Source organism: Phoca vitulina, unplaced genomic scaffold (assembly GCF_004348235.1).
Source record: "Phoca vitulina isolate PV1807 unplaced genomic scaffold, GSC_HSeal_1.0 scaffold21, whole genome shotgun sequence".
Lineage (NCBI taxonomy): Eukaryota > Metazoa > Chordata > Mammalia > Carnivora > Phocidae > Phoca > Phoca vitulina.
This window is the reverse complement of record NW_022589724.1, coordinates 12,567,205-12,575,175: the sequence shown is the minus strand read 5'-3', so window position 1 is coordinate 12,575,175 and position 7,971 is coordinate 12,567,205. Positions and strand designations below refer to the sequence as shown.

The window sequence follows — 7,971 nt, the reverse complement described above, 5'->3', positions numbered from 1 at the left end:
TCTTATTGTTTCCTTCCTTCTCTGTTTTTATCTTATTTTATTTTTCTTTCCCTTTCTCTATGTTCATCTATTTTGTTTCTTAAATTCCATATATGAGTGAAGTCATATGGTATTTGTCTTTCTCGGACTGACTTATTTCGCTTAGCATAATACCCTTTAGTTCCATCCATGTCATTGCAAATGGCAAGATTTCATTCTTTTTGATGGCTGAATATTATTCCTGTGTGTGTGTGTGTGTGTGTGTACACACCATACCTTCTTTATCCATTCATTAGTCAATGGACATTGGGCTCTTTCCATAATTTGGCTATTATGGACATTGCTGCTATAAACATGGGGCTGCATGTGTCCCTTCGAATCACTATGTGAACCCAAATTTATCCTTTGGATAAATACCTAGTAGTGCAATTGCTGGATCATAGGGTAGTTCTATTTTTTAACTTTTTGGAGAACCTCCATACTATTTTCCAGAGTGGCTGCACCAGTTTGCATTCCCACCAATGGTGCAAAAGTGTTCCCTTTTCTCCACATCCTCACCAGCATCTGCTGTTTCCTGAGTTGTTCATTTTAGCCATTCTGACAGTTGTGAGGTGGTATCTCATTGTGGTTTTGACTTGTATTTCCCTGATGATGAAGGATGTTAAGCATTTTTTCATGTGTCTATTAGCCATTTGTATGTCTTCCTTGAAGAAATGTCTGTTCACGTCTTCTGCCCATTTCTTAACTGGATTACTAATTTCTGGAGTGTTGAGTTTGTTAAGTTCTTTATAGATCTTGGATACTAGCCCTTTATCTGATAAGACATTTGCAAATATCTTCTCCCATTCTGTAGGTTGCTTTTTAGTTTTGTTGATTGTTTCCTTCGCTGTGCAGAAGATTTTTATCTTGATGAAGTCCCAGTAGTTCATTTTTTGGAAGCATCTCATTAGTTTTTATAAGTTCTATTTTATAAATAGTCTGTAATAGTATTTTAATGTTGGGCAGCACAGGAGTCTTGTCTAGTTTCCAATTGGTAGATATTAAAAATCAGGATGGAATGTTAGTGAAACTTGCCAGTAATATTTATATCTGGGATTGCAGAAATGCATAAATCATCCTCATCCAGTCACTCTATACTTCTTGGAGATTCCCACAGAGCTTTACAGAAGAAACATGAATCAAATGGGAATCAAAGCACCATTTTATTAATAGCTGAGCCAGTTCATAATAATGTTCATCGAGAAGCTCTGGAGAAGCTAGAATGGAGCACAGAACTCGGGGTCAAGCCCAACAGAGACCCTGCTCTAAATCTTGGGAGCAAATACTCAGGCATCAGGCTGGGAGAGCTGGCTGGGCTCTACGAGGGGCCCTGATGGTGCCCACCTGGGCATCAGTGGTCCCAGACATGCAGAACTGGAAAAGGACAAAGAAGTGAGCAGAGCTCAACAGCCACCTGGCTTAGGGGAAGAGTGTGGGGGAGGAAGAGGGTGGGCAGAGAAGCATGTGACGTGGGGAGAAGAACTAAAATTTCCCTTCTTCTATAGTTGAGGTTTTATTTTTGTGTTGTAGTTTTGTTATTAATGTTGCCTTACGCTCTGTGGTCAAAGAATATGGTCTGAAAAGGTTCTGTGTTTCAGAACTTGAGATTTTCTTGCTGGGCTGTTTCTCTGTGCGAATTTTCCCTGGACATTTAAAAAGAAACAATTTTATACATATTTAATATATATCTATGAATTCAAAATTATATGTATTATTGGACATTTTTATAAGCTTATTGTTGTCCGTTTGGTTGGTGATAGACCAATAAGAACAGTTACAATCATGTGTTTAGAAAATCAGAACATGATAAGCTTTAATATTTCTTCCCTGCATCTTTTTTTTTTAATTTTTATTGTTATGTTAATCACCATACATTACATCATTAGTTTCTTTGTCTCGTTAAAGGCTTAGCCCTTGAATTCCACTTTCCTGCTGTGAATATTGCCAGGCTTTTATGTGTTTGCTTGATGTATCTTTACCTACATTTTATTTAAACTTTTCTGAGTGTTTTGCATTAACTATGTCTTAATCTGAAACTTTTGTGTTACTTCTGTCACATTGTTTTGTATTTTTTTGTGTTAAAAAATATTTCTTTCTGTTTCAATTCTTCTCTTCTTCTTTCCTGCCTACCTCCTCTGGCAATCTCCGCCCCCCCATTTCACAAACTGAAATACACACTTCAGTAATTTTTTGTAGATTCATAGAGCTGTGCGACCGCTACCACAGTCCAATTTTAGAACTTTCTCATCATTCCCCTTTTCTGTGAAATTCACACAAGTGAAATCATAGAATATATAGTCTTTGTCTCTGGCTTTTTTGCACTTAACATTGTGTTTTTGAAGTCTTTTGAGTACATCATTTCATGGAGCATTATTTCGTTCCTGTAATTGCTAAATAGTATTGCATTATGTGGATACACCACATTTTACTGTTCTACTCACCACTGGGTGGGCCAGCTTTTGGCCATCATGAATAATGTCGCTATGACTATTCTTGAACAATCACTTGTGTGACCATATTTTCATTTCCCTTGGGTAGATTCTCAGGAGTGGACTCTTTGGTAAGATTTATGGTAAGATTCTGCCTGACTTTATTTTTTGCTTATGAAAACACAAGTAGATCAGTAGATCATTTTTATCAGACACAACTGGTCTTCCAATTTCTCTCCATTCCCTTTTTTTCCAAACTGAGAAAGGTATCTTTTATGTAATTGGATATATCCATATAAAGTGGTTGCTTTAATTCAGACCTTTTGGGGCCCCAGTGTTTTTAGTTTTAATTTGTTTTACTGAGATGAGGTATATTCACTATGTTGTGCAACCATCACCACTATCTAATTCCAGAATATTTCCATCATCCCAGAAAGAGACCCCATACCTATTAGCAGTCAGTCCCAATTCCTCCCTCCCCCTGTCCCCTGAAAACCACACTAATCTACTTCCTATCTCTATGGATTTGCCTATTCTGGAAATTTTATAAATATGGAATCATATAATATGTGGCTTTTGTGTCTGGCTTCTTTCACTTAGCAGAGCATGTTGGATGTTTTAAGAAATAGTGTATACCAGTTTACATTCCAGATCAGCAGTATATGAGGGTTCTAGTTCCTTTAGATAGTGCTTTAATGATTGCAACTCTTGTTATTCCCATGAAGTCAAAACAGAAGAGATGTGCCTGACTCAGCAGTAAATACTTCCCTCTGTCCTGTATCAATATGGCAGGAGCATGGACAAAGAGATGGTAGAAGGAGACTTAGCCTAATCCCATGTGGATGGTGACTTTGTTTTGGGCCTTCTCATGAGGTGGGAACACTCTGGTCTCATTTCCTTCCTGTGCTTCCTTGAGCCTTCCGTAAAGTCTTTCTAGCTCTTCCCACATTCCAGGTCTGAATTGAAGTGAGGAGAGAAATGGTACATTGGCTGATTTAGGAAAGATTTAGGAAATGTAAAAAGGCAATATGAGATAGCATCACTTTCCAGGATGACTTCCTCTCGCTTTTCTTTTTTTCCTGGAAGGAATGAACGGTGCTTTGCAGCTGAACTTGCAAGAGTAATCTCTGTGATTTATTTGATGATATGAATTAGTTGGAAAAGAGAACACTTGTAATTCTGATAACCACCATTCATCCCTGCCCCACGGCTGTCCCAGAGCCAGTCCTGTGGCTTACATCTCGGGAGAACTGAGGCAGCACGGTGTTGCAGGAAGAATTCTGAGTTTAGCAGCCAGATTTTGTTTTGGGGGCCAGCTTTGTCAGGCACCTTGGGGAGATACTTCACTCAATGTCATTGCTACTGAAGTTAGTTATGACAGGTGTTAGAAGAACAAATATAACCCAGAAGAGGGAGGAAGGGTGTTAAAACTGGTGTGCTAAAGGAAAACAAATAAACAAAATGAAAGTTATGCCAAAATTTATTTCTTAAGTCTTCTGTTTTGGGCCCTAGAGCAAATAATAAAGACAAGTTGGATGGGTTTCTTTCCAAGTTGAAAGACCAAATGTCTCTAATACAAAAATATAGTGACAATGTCCTTGAATATACGTCAGTGGATTTTCCAAAAACTCACCTCACTTTTTCAGCTATCAGCTGTTGCCTAGGGCTTTTGGAGGTGTCTTCCTGGGGAACAGTCCAGGCCCTATTTAATCACTGTTTCCCTTTCTTACTTATTCTGTAGGTTTGGGTAGAAAGAGCAGTTTGAGAATATGCTCAGGAACCCAGTGCAAATAACAACATATGGCATGAAAAATAATTACATATTCAGAAGACTACCTTCTTTGTGGAAAGCACTGAGTTTGGAAGGAGGGTGGGCCTTCTCTAGTAACTGCAATTCAATTCAAATCAACTCCCATGTATTTAAGTAAATTTATAAATGCATTTTTAAGAGTTTGTATCTCTCCAGCAATTTTGTGGGGACTTTCCTCCTAAGGTTATTATTATACATAATGATTTGCAGAAATGTTTATTTATACGGAAGAAAAGGTCAGTTTTAAAGCTGTGAGTCAGGCAGTTCTAAATTGTGTTCTATTGTCTTGAACATCAATACGTTAGCATTTTTCAAGTGATATTTCTGGGGATTCATATCATTAAAGGTGGCTAATGGCATCTGGTTCAACGTCTCTTTCTTTAAGCAGTGTTCTTCCCTGTGATCTGGAACATTTGAGAGCCTCCAGGTGCACGGCGAGTGAGCATACATAGTATTTAATGGGAGTCAGACAAATGTTCTGGTGAATGAATTGTCTTGAGGTTGTATTGCTTGGTTCAACAGCTGTTTTTATTACTTATCATTTATATTATTTGATTCATCCTCACTACTGATTGTGATAAATACCACAAACTCATGAAGGATATGTAGGAATAATTCTGTAAGTTTGCCTCAAACAAATCTTCATTCGATCAAATGTTGCATTCATCCAAATCAGATTCTCATATAGCATAACAAAGAGTGTCTGATACTTGAAAAATTAATATAAAAAAAGAAACTATGGTGACATGCATTTCCCATTTACCTTTTTTTGCCTATTGGGAATAAAGATTATTTGCAGAGAAGGTCTCCAGTTAGCTGCCTGGAACTTTCTTTCTAATCTTATTAATCGGAAATAAAATGCAAAAATTAAAACAGTAAATCAATTTATTTTTAATATTCAAAAATTTCAAAGTTATGAATGATGGGTTTTGTCTATTTTTGATGACATAACACACTGGCGATTTAGTTCATTTTAGTATGTGCTTGATCCCCAACTAAACTCAACATAACATGTCGTTTAAGTTTTTGTTTAAAGTTATGATTTTGGGGGAGTCCTGGGTGGCTCAGTCAGTTGATCATCTGACTCTTCATTTTGGCTCAGGTCATGATCTCAGGGTTGTGGGATTGAGCCCCACACATGCTTGGGATTCTCCCTCTCTCTCTCCCTCTGCCCTTCCCCTCTCCCTCTGCCCTTCCCCCTGCCCCGCTTGTGCATGCTCTCTCTCTCAAAAAATTATCTTTGTATATAATCAAAGAAATTCAGGGGCACCTGGGTGGCTCAGTCGGTTAAGTGTCTGCCTTCGGCTTGGGTCATGATCCCAGCATCCTGGGATCAAGCCCCATGTCGGGCTCCCTGCTCAGCGGGGAGCCTGCTTCTCCTTCTCCCTCTGCCTCTCCCCTCTGCTTGTGCTCGCTCTCACTCTTTCTCTCTCTGTCAAATAAATAAATAAATAAAATCTTTAAAAAAAAGAAATTCAGAGTATGTCATTTGTTAAATAAGAGAAAATAGAGTTTTGCCTTTACATATTATGAAAATTATCAGACTGTATTAAAAGGAACTTGTACTACACTGATAAGATATCGATCTAAAATAAATTATTTTAAAGTTAAAATTACTTCTATATTATATACCATGCAAAAATGATGTTTTTTATTTCCTAAAAAATGGGGAAAATATATAATTAATAGAATTCATTAAATGAACTTTGTAACTATATATAAAGAGCTATAAATATATAAAAAACTACATATAGCTCTTTTTCGTGGTGCCTCGGAGGCGGTAGGCTGCTTCAGGATGAAGCATCTCTTTCCCAGCTACTGGCTGCCAGAAACTCATTGAAGTGGTTGATGAACGCAAACCTCATACCTTTTATGAGAAGCATATGGCCACAGAAGTTGCTGCTGATGCTCTGGGTGAAGAATGGAAGGGTTATGTGGTCCGAATCCGTGGTGGCAATGACAAACAAGGCTTCCCCATGAAGCAGGGTGTCTTGACCCATGGCCGTGTCCGCCTGCTGCTGAGTAAGGGGCATTCCTGCTGTAGACCAAAGAGGACTAGAGAGAGCAAGCGCAGATCTGTTGGGGTTGCACTGTGGATGCCAATCTCAGTGTTCTCGACTTGGTCATTGTAAAAAAAGGGGAGAAGGATATTCCTAGACTCATTGATACTATGTGCCTCATCGCCTGGGGCCCAAAAGAGCCAGCAGAATCCGCAAACTTTTCAGTCTCTCTAAAGAAGATGATGTCCGCCAGTATGTTGTGAGAAAACCCGTAAACAAAGAAGGTAAGAAACCTAGAACCAAAGCGCCTACGATTCAGCGTCTTGTCACTCTACGTGTCCTCCAGCACAAACGTCAGCGTATTGCTTTGAAGAAGCAGCGCACTCAGAAAAATAAGGAAGAGGCTGCAGAATATGCTAAACCTTTGGCCAAGAGAATGAAGGAGGCCAAAGAAAAATGCCAGGAACAGATCTGCCAAGAGACGGAGGCTGTCCTCTCTGGGAGCTTCTACCTCTAAGTCTGAGTCCAGTCAAAAATGAGGTTTTCTAAGAGTGACAAGTAAATAAGATCAGACATAAAAAAAAACCCCTACATATATATGTATACAAATAGATGATGATAGATACATAGGTAGATAGATAGGTAGTTAGATGATAGATATAGATCTAAAAGAAATACCTTTTACTGAAAATCACTTGTGAATACATAGTCTATGTTTGATGAGGAGAAATGGAAGAGAGGAGAGGAGTGAAGTAATGGTGGAAACAAATCCTTATTTTATATTACTAAACCATTGTCCTACACATCTCCTTTTAGTAAATCCTGTGGTCCCACATAGAAAATTTATTTCTTCTCCAGGTGTCTCCATCACCTTCCCCAAGAGTATGGGATATGAGGCTCTGCCCCAAATACCCCACCCTTTTTTTTCTAGGACTAACTCCTATTTGAGAAGTTAAGGGTTTGGTGGCAGTGATAACTCCTCTAGACCTTTCAAGGGTCAAGAGAGTAGGCCTGAATATTGGGTGGTTCATCCTCTTTCTCACACTAGCTTCTTTTCTCTTCTACCACCTTCAGGAGGCTGACCCACATGGGCAAGCAGGCAGAATGTTCCCAGAGTCAGACAGACCGCTAATATGCATTGTATCACCAAAGAGTAAACAGCTGTCTTTGACATACGGGCAAGGGTGTACAATGTTGGCATGGAACTTGGGCTGGTTTTTGACATGAATCTCTTGACATGCTCTCTTGACTCTCAGACTAATTTTATTTCCCCAGTCTCTGGGTTCTACAGTTTCAGAGTTGGCCTCCTGCTTTTATTTGTCTAGATTAAGTATCTGTTCATGAAAGCAGTCATTATGCAAGTCCTTCCCCTTACCCACTATCCTGTGTCAGGTCCCAGATGTCTGGTATGAGAGAGGAAACAGGTGCCATCTCAATCTAGACTCTGTGGGAGCAGAGTCCATCATTTCAGTTCCTTTCTGGTTTCCTGAGACAGCCTTGCCCCTGCTACGACTACCAGGCCTGCCACAACCCTGGCACGGCCAGCTATGAGATCTCCGTATGGGTGCAGTGAACCTTGAAATGGTCGTTGTTCTTATACTCAATGCATAAAGGTTACTCCAGTTCCTAAAGTCTTAGAAAAATGTCTCTTTCAAAACCAAGCAGTGGGGGCGCCTGGGTGGCTCAGTCGGTTAAGCGTCTGCCTTCGGCTCAG

General features: G+C 39.4%; 1 pseudogene; it reads left to right on the top strand.

Moving 5' to 3' along the window:
* Nucleotides 1–4,039: 4,039 nt before the first annotated feature.
* LOC116641320 lies at nt 4,040–6,869 on the top strand (annotated as a pseudogene).
* The last annotated feature ends 1,102 nt before the right edge of the window (nt 6,870–7,971 follow it).